At 40.1% G+C, this 15,819-nt stretch overlaps 1 pseudogene; it reads right to left on the reverse strand.

The window, feature by feature from the left end:
* LOC117513136 overlaps positions 1-15,819 on the reverse strand; it is a 44,518-nt pseudogene that overhangs the window by 12,656 nt on the left and 16,043 nt on the right.

Below are 15,819 nucleotides of genomic sequence, written 5' to 3' on the forward strand. Positions count from 1 at the left end.
AAAAAACTGTGAGGCACATCGAAGTGGACATCATTCGAGAATTCAGGTGGTTTCTGTGAAAATTTTAAACGGCTGATGAGAGATTATGGACTTTTGCTGTCGCTTTAAGGACTGCCCACGGAGCGGAACATCGTGACGCACCCGAGCCGCCGCTGTCTGCCTGAAAGCTTCCAAATTTAAGCCTCTGTTGACCCAGGACGCGTGAGAGAACAGAGAACTTTCAGAAGAGGTCGGGATCAGCAGTTATCCGGACATTCCACTGTTAAAGGAGATTTTGTAATTGAGAATATGTAAATGTATGTAAATGTAAATGTAAATATGTAAATGAGATTTGCAGAATCAAGAAAAAAATTGTGGCAGTCAGTAATGGTTACTTTCTTAGACCAATCAGAGGGAAAGAAATATGGACTCACTCAATTCTGAGGAATAAATTATGGAATCACCCTGTAAATTTTCATCCCCAAAACTAACACCTGCATCAAATCAGATCTGCTCGTTAGTCTGCATCTAAAAAGGAGTGATCACACCTTGGAGAGCTGTTGCACCAAGTGGAATGCCATGAATCATGGCTCCAACACGAGAGATGTCAATTGAAACAAAGGAGAGGATTATCAAACTCTTAAAAGAGGGTAAATCATCACGCAATGTTGCAAAAGATGTTGGTTGTTCACAGTCAGCTGTGTCTAAACTCTGGACCAAATACAAACAACATGGGAAGGTTGTTAAAGGCAAACATACTGGTAGACCAAGGGAGACATCAAAGCGTCAAGACAGAAAACTTAAAGCAATATGTCTCAAAAATCGAAAATGCACAACAAAACAAATGAGGAACGAATGGGAGGAAACTGGAGTCAACGTCTGTGGACCGAACTGTAAGAAAACCACCTAAAGGAAATGGGATTTACATACAGAAAAGCTAAACAAAAGCCATCATTAACACCTAAACAGAAAAAACAAGGTTACAATGGGCTAAGGAAAAGCAATCGTGGACTGTGGATGACTGGATGAAAGTCATATTCAGTGATGAATCTCGAATCTGCATTGGGCAAGGTGATGATGCTGGAACTTTTGTTTGGTGCCGTTCCAATGAGATTTATAAAGATGACTGCCTGAAGAGAACATGTAAATTTCCACAGTCACTGATGATATGGGGCTGCATGTCAGGTAAAGGCACTGGGAGATGGCTGTCATTACATCATCAATAAATGCACAAGTTTCGTTGATATTTGGACACTTTTCTTATCACATCAATTAAAAGGATGTTTGGGGATGATGAAATCATTTTTTCAAGATGATAATGCATCTTGCCATAGAGCAAAAACGGTGAAAACATTCCTTGCAAAAAAGACACATAGGGTCAATGTCATGGCCTGCAATAGTCCGGATCTTAATTCAATTGAAAATCTTTGGTGGAAGTTGAAAGAAAATGGTCATGACAAGGCTCCACCTGCAAAGCTGATCTGGCAACAGCAATCAGAGAAAGTTGGAGCCAGATTGATGAAGAGTACTGTTTGTCACTCATTAAGTCCATGCCTCAGAGACTGCAAGCTGTTATAAAAGCCGAGGTGGTGCAACAAAATACTAGTGATGTGTTGGAGCGTTCTTTTGTTTTTTCATGATTCCATAATTTTTTCCTCAGAATTGAGTGATTCTTATTTTTTTCCCACTGCTTGGTCTAAAAAAGTAACCATTACCTGACTGCCACAATTTTTTTTCCTGATTTCTTATAGTGTTTCTTAAAGCCAGAAAGTTGCCATTTGAAATCCCAGCAGAAGACTGCCCCTCCCTGAGCCGGGTTCTGCGGAGGTTTCTTTCCTGTTAAAGGGAGTTTTTCTTTCCCACTGTCGCCAATGTGCTTGCTCACAGGGGGTCGTTTTGACCGTTGGGGTTTTTCTGTGATTATTGTCTGGCTTTTGCCTTGCAATATAAAGCGCCTTGGGGCAACTGTTGTTGTGATTTGGCGCTATATAAATAAAACTGATTTGATTTGATTTGAAATGACTTTAGTTTTGTGTCATGTCTGTGATCTGCTTTTTTTCTACAAAATTAAACAACTGAATGAACATCCTCCGACGCCGGTGATTCCATAATTTTTGCCAGGGGTTGTAGATTCATGGATGGTTTCTTCTTTTTCTTTTGCATGATTTATGAGACCACACTGAGGAATGACTTGTCCAGCAGCATACAGGTAATGTGAGTTTGAGATGGTGACTTCAGTGTGTTTGAACCCCTTCACAGGACTCTGTGTAAAGCCACTGTGCACTACCGAGCATTTTGATGCTGTTCGTGTTGTACCTTAAATGAGCCAATTTCACTCGATGCCAGAGTCAAAGTCAGACTGGGGAAAAAAAACAGTAACATATATATTAGTCACAGTTTTTGAGCTTAAGTTCACTTTTTTAAACAACCTTAGTGATTAAAACATGCATTTTGAGTGTTGAAACTCACCACTGATAATTGTTTAATTTGCAAGGAATCTTTTATTTATTTATTTATTGGGAAAATTAGGAAGAAATGAAGGAGAATTAAATAGGGCAGTCTCACTGGGGCCTCACACATAAATGATAGGCATGCACAAAATATTGTGCACACCTTTTTCCACACAAACTGGTATTTATAAAGGAGGAATCTGCAGCAAGAACATGCACATCATGCGTAAATCATGAAAAACTGAAAATCAATACAGTAATGGGAATCTAAAACTATGGCAGCTATTAAGCAGCCCTCCAGTGAAACCAGACAACTCATCAGGGTGACTGGTGAGTATGATGTGGATTTGCCAGATATTTTTAATTTGTTTTTTCCAGATTTGAAAGGCCCCTGTCTGATGACATCTCTAAAGTTCAGAGATTCACCGACACCTCAAAATGACATTGAGATTTCCCTGAAACAGGTTACAACCCTATTTAATAAAATAAAATAGGGAAGGCTGCTGGCCCTGACGCTGTATGTGGGTGCACACTGCGCTTTTGCGCTGACCAGCTTGGTGAAATCTTCAAAATTTCTTTTTCAAAAGTGTGCAGGATAGTGGTCAGATACCTAGTGACCTCTTTGTTTGGGGTCTCCACAGTGGATTGCAGCCAGATCCACATTGGTATTTGGTACAAGTTTTACACTTGGATGCGCTTCCTGATGTAACTCAGGTTTCCCTGGAGAAACACACGCAGCACCAGCTTAGCTTCTGAGATCTGATGGGATCAGTCTTACCAGAGCAGACTGGCTGTGTGCCTAAATCTTTATGGATAATTATTATTATTGTGGAAAAATATTTACAAAATGACTAAAATCCACCAGACATGTATGTTATAAATAATCATAAAATAAACTAACATGATGAACTGCACAATGCAATTTTAAAATTTGAAAAAAAAAATGCGGCTTGAGTTCATTTAGAGTTTTAATATAATTGCTTCAATAGTAACATGTTTTGTTTTGCTCCCCCAGCACTTTTTTTTGGAGAAAAGGTAGGATTTCTCTTCACATAAAAACATATTCAAAGGTGAGTAAAGCACTCAGAGGTTTGACCTGTAATTTGCGACAATGCTCACTTGTCCATTGTCCACGCTGCCTTTCACTTTTCCGCCAACGATCGAGACTTTCCCGCTGAACTGTGAGTCCTAAAACAGCAAGCAGAGGTTTAATTTAACCAGCTGCGAGTTTAGGCCATGTTTGGCAGATGTGTGTGAAAGTACAGAAGAAAAGCACCGACCGTGTTGAGTTGGAACAGCGGGGTCAGTGTAGTGTTGGCCTGGACAGCGAAGGCCTTGACAGCACCAAGGCAGCCAGGTTAACAGTGCCAGACTGGAAGGAAACATTGGGGTGTCTCTGGCATAACATGCAGCATCATCAGCAGATCTGGAAACAGCTTCGGAAGCTGAAAAGAAAACACTAGTGGTAAGATATATATATGTATGTATGTTTAACCACTTAAGCCGAGAGCCTATTTAACCAAATCACATACCCATACTTTATGATTTATTTCTCAGCTTGTACAAGGTCAAAAATGCAACAGTTTGGATCAGCTAAAAGACAGATCTAGGGGATGTTGTGGATGCAAAAAATTGAAAGTAAATAATACTTGGTAGGAGTAAATGAGCCCCCCCAAAAAAAAAGAAAAAAAAAAAAGAATTCTGATTTATGTCTTTATTTGCTTGGCGTTTCAGCTATGGTTAGTTGATATGTGATTGAAGTGGATACTTTTGTAGAGGAGGCTTCGCTTGACATTTTGATATATAATAAGTGTATGTTGGTGTCAGCATTGGTTAGTTATGAGTGTTCAAATGCTCCAAAACAGGGCAAATCCCAAAATTTGGGGACTCTAGGGTTTAAGAGGATATATACAGTGAGGAAAATAAGTATTTGAACACCCTGCGATTTTGCAAGTTCTCCCACTTAGAAATCATGGAGGGGTCTGACATTTTCATCTAAGGTGCATATATATATATATATATATATATATATATATATATATATATATATATATATATATATATATATATAGATATATATATGTGTGTGTGTGTGTGTGTGTGTGTGTGTGTGTGTGTGTGTGTATATATATCTCCATTTTTTTTGCACTACACAGTACATATTCCATATTTAAACAATTTTTTGTGGTGTATAAGATGTCTTGTTTCTCTTTTTTTGTCGTGAACAATAGCTCTTTGAGATCAACCCCAATAGTGTTGCTTCCCCCCGTACAATGACAATAAAAACAATTCTATTCTACTTGGTCTTCTTCTTCTCCTGCCTGGTGGCTCCATCCTCAGCATCCTTCTCCCTATATACAACCCAGTCTCACAGCAGTTCATGATGGCATTGCGAAAAGTCAAATTCGTGATATTGTCACAAAATGGATAGCTTTTTCTGATGGAGCACAAATTCATTTTGTGACGGAGGCACGAAATGCGGGGTGATGGGGGTCTATGGGGGTTAGTGTTAGGGAGACACTTACTTTATGGTTAGAGTTAGGAGAAGTGGGGGATTATAAATAGTAAAATAATAATAATAATAAAAAAAATGCATCATGAAAAGCACCCCATTTTCACGACAGGGGCGTGATAAAAAGCATGAGACTGTGTCCCTCCTCTGCACATGTCCAAACCATCTCATCTCACCTCTCTGACTTTGGTCTCCAACCGTTCGACTGAGCTTTCCCTCTGGTATGTTCATTCTTTATCCCTTACATCCTGGAGGCTCAGAAAGAAAAACACTCCAGCTTTAGCTCTACCTCCCGGTCTTTTTGTTAGTGACACCATCTCCTAAGCGTACATCATAGTTGGACTCACTACCATCTTGTTACATTTCCCCTTTGCACTTGCAGATATCCTTCTGTCACAAATCACTCCTGCCACCTTTTTTCACTGACTCCACTCTATCTGCACTCTCTTCTACGCTCTTCATTACTTTGGATAGTCCACCCCAAGTATTTAAACACATCTGCCTTAACCACCTCTGCTCTTTGCAGCCTCAGTATTCCACCGGGGTTCCTCTCATTCACACACATGTACTCCATCATTTTCCAAATGATTTCATTCCCCTTCTCTTCAGCATATATCTCCACCTCTCAGCCTGCTCTCCACTCTCACCATAGATCACCATGTCATCTGCAAACATCATCGTCCATGGAAACTCCCGTCTGACCTCGTCTGCCAACCTGTCCATCACCATTGCAAACACGAAAGGACTCAAAGTTGATACTTGATGTAATCTCATCTCCACCTTGAATGCATCTGTCATTCTTACTGCACCGCTATCGCACTGACCTTGTATATATCCTGCACCACTCTCACATATTTCTCTGCTCCTAAAGACTTCCTCATACAATGCCACCGCTCTTCTCTTGGCACAAGCTTTCTCCAGATTCACAAATACACAATGTAACTCCTTCTGGAGTTGAAACTATTCATAATATTTTCATTGTTTTATATTTAAAAGTTTGTGTGCTTGTTTGTTTCACACCAAAAGCTTTTCACCAGAACTAATTTTAACTTATATTAAGGTGAAGCTTCATCAGAGGGCTGTGGGAGAAAGACATATCCTGGTTCTAGTGGTTGGATTGTATCTACCGGTAACTGTAATTAGGATGGATCAAATGCAGAGGACAAGTTTCGTCATATGTATGTATACTCAACAAAAATATAAATGCAACACTTTTGGTTTTGCTCCCATTTTGTATGAGATGAACTCAAAGATCTAAAACTTTTTCCACATACACAATATCACCATTTCCCTCAAATATTGTTCACAAACCAGTCTAAATCTGTGATAGTGAGCGCTTCTCCTTTGCTGAGATAATCCATCCCACCTCACAGGTGTGCCATATCAAGATGCTGATTAGACACCATGATTAGTGCACAGGTGTGCCTTAGACTGCCCACAGTAAAAAGCCACTATGAAAGGTGCAGTTTTATCACACAGCACAATGCCACAGATGTCGCAAGATTTGAGGGAGCGTGCAATTGGCATGCTGACAGCAGGAATGTCAACCAGAGCTGTTGCTCGTGTATTGAATGTTCATTTCTCTACCATAAGCCATCTCCAAAGGCGTTTCAGAGAATTTGGCAGTACATCCAACCAGTCTCACAACCACAGACCACGTGTAACCACACCAGCCCAGGACCTCCACATCCAGCATGTTCACCTCCAAGATCGTCTGAGACCAGCCACTCGGACAGCTGCTGAAACAATCAGTTTGCATAACCAAAGAATTTCTCTGCACAAACTGTCAGAAACCGTCTCAGGGAAGCTCATCTGCATGCTCGTCGTCCTCATCGGGATCTCGACCTGACTCCAGTTCGTCGTCGTAACCGACTTGAGTGGGCAAATGCTCACATTCGCTGGCGTTTGGCACGTTGGAGAGGTGTTCTCTTCACGGATGAATCCCGGGTCACACTGTCCAGGGCAGATGGCAGACAGCGTGTGTGGCGTCGTGTGGGTGAGCGGTTTTCTGATGTCAATGTTGTGGATCGAGTGGCCCATGGTGGCGGTGGGGTTATGGTATGGGCAGGCGTCTGTTATGGACGAAGAACACAGGTGCCTTTTATTGATGGCATTTTGAATGCACAGAGATACCGTGACGAGATCCTGAGGCCCATTGTTGTGCCATACATCCAAGAACATCACCTCATGTTGCAGCAGGATAATGCACGGCCCCATGTTGCAAGGATCTGTACACAATTCTTGGAAGCTGAAAATGTCCCAGTTCTTGCATGGCCGGCATACTCACCGGACATGTCACCCATTGAGCATGTTTGGGATGCTCTGGACCGGCGTATACGACAGCGTGTACCAGTTCCTGCCAATATCCAGCAACTTCGCACAGCCATTGAAGAGAAGTGGACCAACATTCCACAGGCCACAATTGACAACCTGATCAACTCTATGCGAAGGAGATTGTTTGCACTGCATGAGGCAAATGGTGGTCACACCAGATACTGACTGGTATCCCCCCCAATAAAACAAAACTGCACCTTTCAGAGTGGCCTTTTATTGTGGGCAGTCTAAGGCACACCTGTGCACTAATCATGGTGTCTAATCAGCATCTTGATATGGCACACCTGTGAGGTGGGATGGATTATCTCAGCAAAGGAGAAGTGCTCACTATCACAGATTTAGACTGGTTTGTGAACAATATTTGAGGGAAATGGTTATATTGTGTATGTGGAAAAAGTTTTAGATCTTTGAGTTCATCTCATACAAAATGGGAGCAAAACCAAAAGTGTTGCATTTATATTTTTGTTGAGTGTATATATGTGCAATGACAATAAAGTTTCTATTCTATTCTATCCAACGCCAGGCCTCCAGCCGCCCATTTGTCTTACAAAATTTTCTTATTCACTGTAATTTCTGTAGTAGTTCATTATAGTACCTGTGCTTTCTTTCTTTTTTTTATTATTATTATTTTAATGATTTTTTGCAAAAACCAAAAAAACAAAAAACTTTTTCACATTGTCATTATGGGGTATTGTATGCTGATGGTCTTGTGGTTAAGCACTGGTTTTGAGACCAGAGGCTCTTTGGTTCAAACCTCAGCCTGACCAGAAAATCACTAAAGGCCCTTGCACAAGAGGCCTTAGTAACCCAGTGTGTAGTGAGCGCTTTGCATGGCAGCACCCTGACGTCAGTGTGTGAGTGTGTTTGGGTGAATGTGAGGCATAGTTGTAAAGTGCTTTGAGCATCTGTTGCAGATGGAAAAGCTCTATATAAATGCAGTCACTTTTGAATTTTGATGAAAAAAAAAGAATTTTATCTATTTTGGAATAAAGCTGTAACATAACAAAAGGTGGAAAAGTGAAGCGCTGTGAATACTTTCCAGATGCACTGTACGCCCAGTCATCAATAAAATTTAATTAAAATTAAAATTTTGTATATTGGCACTGGATATCTAATAATCTAAAAGTATCTATATTAGGAAAGTGCAATAGACACAGATTTTAAAATGAGGTCATCAAACATGTGAAACGTGGAGAATCGGGTTTGTTAAGAATTCAACAGAGACCTACAATACAAGTGAGGAGGGAACTTAAATCCTATTTTGTGTGTGATCTGTGGCACGGCTTTATCTCTGTGTAAATTCATTTCTTAATAAAATTGAAACCATTTCAGCCTGCTGATTACGTACTTACCTGAGGAATGTAAGGCCCCATTGAGCTGGTGTTGAGGCGCACAGCACAGCTGGGGGGTATCTACAGAGACAGAGGTAGCTCTTAGGGTGGAGGTGTGATTTTGTCTGCAGTTTCTGTATTTTGTGTCTGTATGTTTCCTGCTGGTCTCACCATGCTGTCATTGATGAGGACTTGAAGCTGCCCATCTGAGAAATACCTAAACAAGGCCGAGTTCACCGTGAATTCAGACAAACCCACCGACAGCATGTAGCTCAGCTGTTTAGGCAGCGTGAATGCCTGAGCCACAAAAGGAGGCTCCTTACAACTTCTGGCACTGTAGAACTCCCCCTTCAAACACAGATTATCAGTAAATGATCACTTTTATTTGTTGTTGCTATTGTTGTCATGTTTTAGGAACATTTAACCATTTTTATTTTAATGGTATTTAACTATTTTGCTGGCAAATTATTTTCAATGCATGTCTTAATGATTCCAGCCATCATTTTTAATCAGGAACAAGAAAAGCAAGAAGCACATCAAAGAATCCACAGGAAGATTTTGCTTCAGAATGGAATGCTGATGTGAACGTGGGTTGATAAAGTAGAGGAAGTCTTGCAGAAAAAAAGGGGCTTAGTGAAGAGGAGGATCAGGATGAGGACACATGATGGAACTGTTAAATCCCACAGTAAGAAAAGAAAAGCATGGAACAGACACACAATTTATGTGCTTCTGTTTAATCCATGTGTGAAAGAATCCAGAGGAATAGCAGAATAACTACAGTCATATCCAGAAAGAGTTATGGCATTATATATATTTGCTTACCTTCAGTCCCAGAGTCAGACTTGAAGCATCAACCTGAGGTAATCCAGTCAGAGGAACCGCGAGAGTCAGGGTCCTGCCCACCTCAAAAGAAACTTAATAAAATACAGCACGTTAATATGACAGTTTAAAATATAAAAACCCTATAATTGGTATCAACATCAGGTATTACTGTGTGTGTGTGTGTGTGTGTGTGTGTGTATGTGTGTGAGAGAGAGATGATCGTGCAGTGCAAAGGCCATTGCAGTACCATTCATTGCCTGTAGGTGGTGGTCCCAGGTCACAATTTGATCCTCGACGCACGGGCAGAGCTACGAAAGAAAGAAGGCAGTTTTCAAACAGTGTGAACCACTGCAAGCCTGTTCAAGCATTCTTTTTTCCCCTGAACATTATCTGTAGCTCAACACCACCCCCACACCCCCCCACACACAACCACCACATTCTCCATGTAATGTGGAGTTGCGTCAGGAAGGGCATCCGGTGTAAAACTTGCGTCAAATCAACATGGATCTGCTGTGGTGAACCCGAGTGATAGTTCATATACTATATACTGGGACTTAAAGGGGTCATACTGTGCAACATATTTTAATCTACATTTCCTGGTTTATTATGGCTGGGGTTTCTTATTAAGTCCCACACTTATCTTATTATTTATGTTATGTAGGAAATCTGCTGCTATAAACCAAATTTACTTCAAGCACAACTTGTTTTACATTTACACAACAGAAATCCATATCTGTACTAGACTCTTTTCTCAGTGAAAGATTCCCAGTGAGCTGATCTAAAGGAGGACACACCCCTTCTGCAAAGGGAGAGAAGGCGTGGCCAACAGCAGCCTGATGAAGGTTTTATTTATGAGGCATCATAAATAAATAATTCCTGTGGGGGCATTTTTTTTTTTTTAACACAGGACTTGCTGGCTTTGCTTGCTGAAAAAGTTCATCAAATGATGGCTTTAAAGAGACAATCCCTAAACCATATGCCAGTAAAAGTTTATTGCATGCAAATCAGAATTTTGGATCCAATTTATAATCTGAAATGGATTTAAAGAACAACTGGTAAATGGGCTGATAAAATAAACTGTATTCTTGTTCATATTTTAAGGATTGTTTACATCTGTAATAAACACAAGCCTTATAAAAGGCTATACAGTAGTGTTCAGAATAATAGTAGTGCTATGTGATTAATCCAGGTTTGAGTATATTTCTTATTGTTATGTGGGAAACAAGGTACCAGTAGATTCAGTAGATTCTCACAAATCCAACAAGACCAAGCATTCATGATATGCACACTCTTAAGGCTATGAAATTGGGCTATTAGTAAAAAAAGTAGAAAAGGGGGTGTTTACAATAATAGTAGCATCTGCTGTTGATGCTACAAACTCAAAACTATTATGTTCAAACTGCTTTTTTAGCGATCCTGTGGATCACTAAACTAGTGTTTAGTCGTTTTGACCGTTGGGGTTTTACATAATTATTGTATGGCCTTGCCTTACAATATAAAGCGCCTTGGGGCAACTGTTTGTTGTGATTTGGCGCTATATAAAAAAAATTGATTGATTGATTGATTGTATAACCACAGGTTTTCATGATTTCTTCACATCTGCGAGGCATTAATTTTGTTGGTTTGGAACCAAGATTTTGCTCGGTTACTAGTGTGCGTGGAGTCATTGTCTTGTTGAAACACCCATTTCAAGGGCATGTCCTCTTCAGCATAAGGCAGCTTGTCCTCTTCAAGTATTTTGACATATCCAAACTGATCCATGATAACTGGTATGCGATATATAGGCCCAACACCATAGTAGGAGAAACATGCCCATATCATGATGCTTGCACCACTATGCTTCACTGTCTTCACTGTGAACTGTGGCTTGGATTCAGAGTTTGGGGGTTGTCTCACAAACTGTCTGCGGCCCTTGGACCCAAAAAGAACAATTTTACTCTCATCAGTCCACAAAATATTCCTCCATTTCTCTTTAGGCCAGCTGATGTGTTCTTTGGCACATTGTAACCTCTTCTGCACGTCTTTTATTTAACACAGGGACTTTGCGGGGGATTCTTGCAAATAAATTAGCTTCACACAGGCATCTTCTAACTGTCACAGCACTTACAGGTAACTCCAGACTGTCTTTGATCATCCTGGAGCTGATCAATGGGTGAGCCTTTGCCATCCTGGTTATTCTTCTATCCATTTTGATGGTTGTTTTCCATTTTCTTCCACGTGTCTCTGTTGTTTTTGTCCATTTTAAAGCATTGGAGATCATTGTAGATGAACAGCCTATAATTTTTTGCACCTGTGTATAAGTTTTGCCCTCTCCAATCAACTTTTTAATCAAACTACGCTGTTCTTCTGAACAATGTCTTGAACGTCCCATTTTCCTCAGGCTTTCAAAGAGAAAAGCATGTTCAACAGGTGCTGGCTTCATCCTTAAATAGGGGACACCTGATTCACACCTGTTTGTTCCACAAAACTGACAAACTCACTGACTGAATGCCACACTACTATTATTGTGAACACCCCTTTTCTACTTTTTTTTTTTTTTTTTACTAATAGCCCAATTTCATAGCCTTAAGAGTGTGCATATCATGAATGTTTGGTCTTGTTGGATTTGTGAGAATCTACTGAATCTACTGGTACCTTGTTTCCCATGTAACAATAAGAAATATACTCAAAACCTGGATGAATCTTTTTAGTCACATAGCACTACTATTATTCTGAACACTACTGTAATTATATCAATGCTTGAAATGTACAACTGTACAAATAAATTATTCATGTGAGAACTTTTACAGTGAAATAAATAAATTATTTGGTGGTTTGTCAGTGTTTCTAAGGCTTACTTTTTTCTTGATGTCATCTGGGATTTGCTGTTTCATACTGTTAAGAATATAACGGATGGGCCATCTGCAGATGAGAGAAAATGCAGTGTCTATGACATGAATGTCACACACACACACACACACACACACACACACACACACACACACACACACACACACACACACACACACACACACACACACACACACACACACCCAGACCCAGACGAGCTGCTGAATTGCATCCACACGTCTCCGACTTGAGCGTCACAGCTGTCACTGGTGACAGTCAGGTGTCCACCAGCATCTCTTCCCAGTTTGACTACAGAGGTCACGTTCACGTTGAACAGTGCCATTTCAAATGAGCCACTGTAATGTCTGCAAATCCACACGTCAGTGCACATTAGTACTGGTGAAAAATATTTATGTATCACAAGCAAAAAACAAAGTAAAAACCACACCTTGATGACTTGGCAAGAACATATTTTTTCAAACAACTGTTTTTAATCACAAAAGCAATGTGGTTGGTTGGTTGGTTGGATCGATCGATCTATCTATCTATCTATCTATCTATCTATCTTTTTTTCTGACTGCATGGCTGGATAATGTGTATATTCTTTACATACAACCCCAATTCCAATGAAGTTGGGACGTATAAAATGTAAATAAAAACAGAATACAATGACTTGCAAATCCTCTTCAACCTATATTCAATTGAATACACCACAAAGACAAGATATTTAATGTTCAAACTGATAAACTTTACTGTTTTTGTGCAAATATTTGCTCAATTTTGAAATGGATGCCTGCAACATGTTTCAAAAAAGTTGGGATGGGGCAACAAAAGACTGGAAACATTGATGAATGCTCAAAGAACACTGAACTGGAAACAGGTGAGTGACATGATTGGGTATAAAAGGAACATCCCAAAAAGGCTCAGCCATTCACAAGCAAAGACGGGGTGAGGATCATCACTTTGTGAACAACTGCGTGAAAAAAAAGTCCAACAGTTTAAGAACAATGTTTCTCAACATTCAATTGGAAGGAATTTAGGGATTTCATCATCTACAACCCCTGGCAAAAATTATGGAATCACCGGCCTCGGAGGATGTTCATTCAGTTGTTTAATTAGGTAGAAAAAAAGCAGATCACAGACATGACACAAAACTAAAGTCATTTCAAATGGCAACTTTCTGGCTTTAAGAAACACTATAAGAAATCAAGAAAAAAAGATTGTGGCAGTCAGTAACGGTTACTTTTTTAGACCAAGCAGAGGAAAAAAATATGGAATCACTCAATTCTGAGGAATAAATAATGGAATCACCCTGTAAATTTTCATCCCCAAAACTAACACCTGCATCAAATCAGATCTGCTCGTTGACATTGACCCTATGCCATGACATTGACCCTATGTGTCTTTTTGCAAGGAATGTTTTCACAGTTTTTGCTCTATGGCAAGATGCATTATCATCTTGAAAAATGATTCCATCATCCCCAAACATCCTTTCAACTGTCCAAAATATCAACGTAAACTTGTGCATTTATTGATGATGTAATGACAGCCATCTCCCCAGTGCCTTTACCTGACATGCAGCCCCATATCATCAATGACTGTGGAAATTTACATGTTCTCTTCAGGCAGTCATCTTTATAAATCTCACTGGAATGGCACCAAAAAAAAGTTCCAGCATCATCACCTTGCCCAATGCAGATTCGAGATTCATCACTGAATATGACTTTCATCCAGTCATCCACAGTCCACGATTGCTTTTCTTTAGCCCAGTGTAACCTTGTTTTTTTCTGTTTAGGTGTTAATGATGGCTTTCGTTTAGCTTTTCTGTATGTAAATCCCATTTCCTTTAGGCGGTTTCTTACAGTTTGGTCACAGACGTTGACTCCAGTTTCCTCCCATTCGTTCCTCATTTGTTTTGTTGTGCATTTTTCAATTTTTGAGACATATTGCTTTAAGTTTTCTGTCTTGATGCTTTGATGTCTTCCTTGGTCTACCAGTATGTTTGCCTTTAACAACCTTCCCATGTTGTTTGTATTTGGTCCAGAGTTTAGACACAGCTGACTGTGAACAACCAACATCTTTTGCAACACTGCGTGATGATTTACCCTCTTTTAAGAGTTTGATAATCCTCTCCTTTGTTTCAATTGACATCTCTCATGTTGGAGCCATGATTCATGTCAGTCCACTTGGTGCAACAGCTCTCCAAGGTGTGATCACTCCTTTTTAGATGCAGACTAATGAGCAGATCTGATATGATGCAGGTGTTAATTTTGGAGATGAAAATTTACAGGGTGATTCCATAATTTATTCCTCAGAATTGAGTGAGTTCATATTTTTTTCCCTCTGCTTGGTCTAAAAATGTAACCGTTACTGACTGCCACAATTATTTTTTCTTGATTTCTTATAGTGTTTCTTAAAGCCAGAAAGTTGCCATTTGAAATGACTTTAGTTTTGTGTCATGTCTGTGATCTGCTTTTTTTCTACAAAATTAAACAACTGAGTGAACATCCTCCGAGGCTGGTGATTCCATAATTTTTGCCAGGGGTTGTATAATCAGAAGATTCAGAGAATCTGGAGAACTTTCTACACGTAAGCGGCAAGGCAGAAAACCAACATTGAATGCCTGTGCCCTTCGATCCCTCAGGCGGCACTGCATTAAAAACTGACATCATTGTGTAAAGGATATTACCACGTGGGCTCAGGAATACTTCAGAAAACCATTGTCAGTTAACACAGTTTGTCACTACATCTACAAGTACAAGTTAAAACTCTACCATGCAAAGTGAAAGACATACATCAACAACATTCAGAAACGCAGCCGCCTTCTCTGGGTCCGAGCTCATTTGAAATGGACAGACGCAAAGTGCAATAGTGTGTTGTGGTCTGATGACTCCACATTTCAAATTGTTTTTGGAAATCATGGATGTCGTGTCCTCTGGACAAAAGAGCAACAAGATCATCCAGATTGTTACCAGTGCAAAGTTCAAAAGCCAGCATCTGTGATGGTATGGGGGTGTGTTAGTGCCCATGGCATGGGAAACTTACACATCTGTGATGACACCATCAATGCTGAATGGTACATCCAGGTTTTGGAGCAACACATGCTGCCATCCAAGCAACGTCTTTTTCAGGGATGTACCTGCTTATTTCAGCAAGACAATGACAAGCCACATTCTGCATGTGTTACACCAGTGTGGCTTCGTAGTAAAAGAGTGCGGGTACTAGACTGGCCTGCCTGCAGTCCAGACCTGTCACCCATTGAAAATGTGTGGCACATTATGAAGCGCAAAGTATGACAACGGAGACCCCGGACTGTTGAACAACTGAAGTCGTACGTCAAGCAACAATGGGAAAGAATTCCACCTACAAAGCTTCAACAATTAGTGTCCTCAGTTCCCAAATGCTTATTGAGTGTTGTTAGAAGGAAAGGTGATGTAACACAGTGGCAAACATACCACTGTCCCAGCTTTTTTGAAACGTGTTGCAGGTATCCATTTCAAAATGAGCAAATATTTGCACAAAAACAATAAAGTTTATCAGTTTGAACATTAAATATCTTGTC

Source organism: Thalassophryne amazonica, chromosome 6, assembly GCF_902500255.1.
Source record: "Thalassophryne amazonica chromosome 6, fThaAma1.1, whole genome shotgun sequence".
NCBI lineage: Eukaryota > Metazoa > Chordata > Actinopteri > Batrachoidiformes > Batrachoididae > Thalassophryne > Thalassophryne amazonica.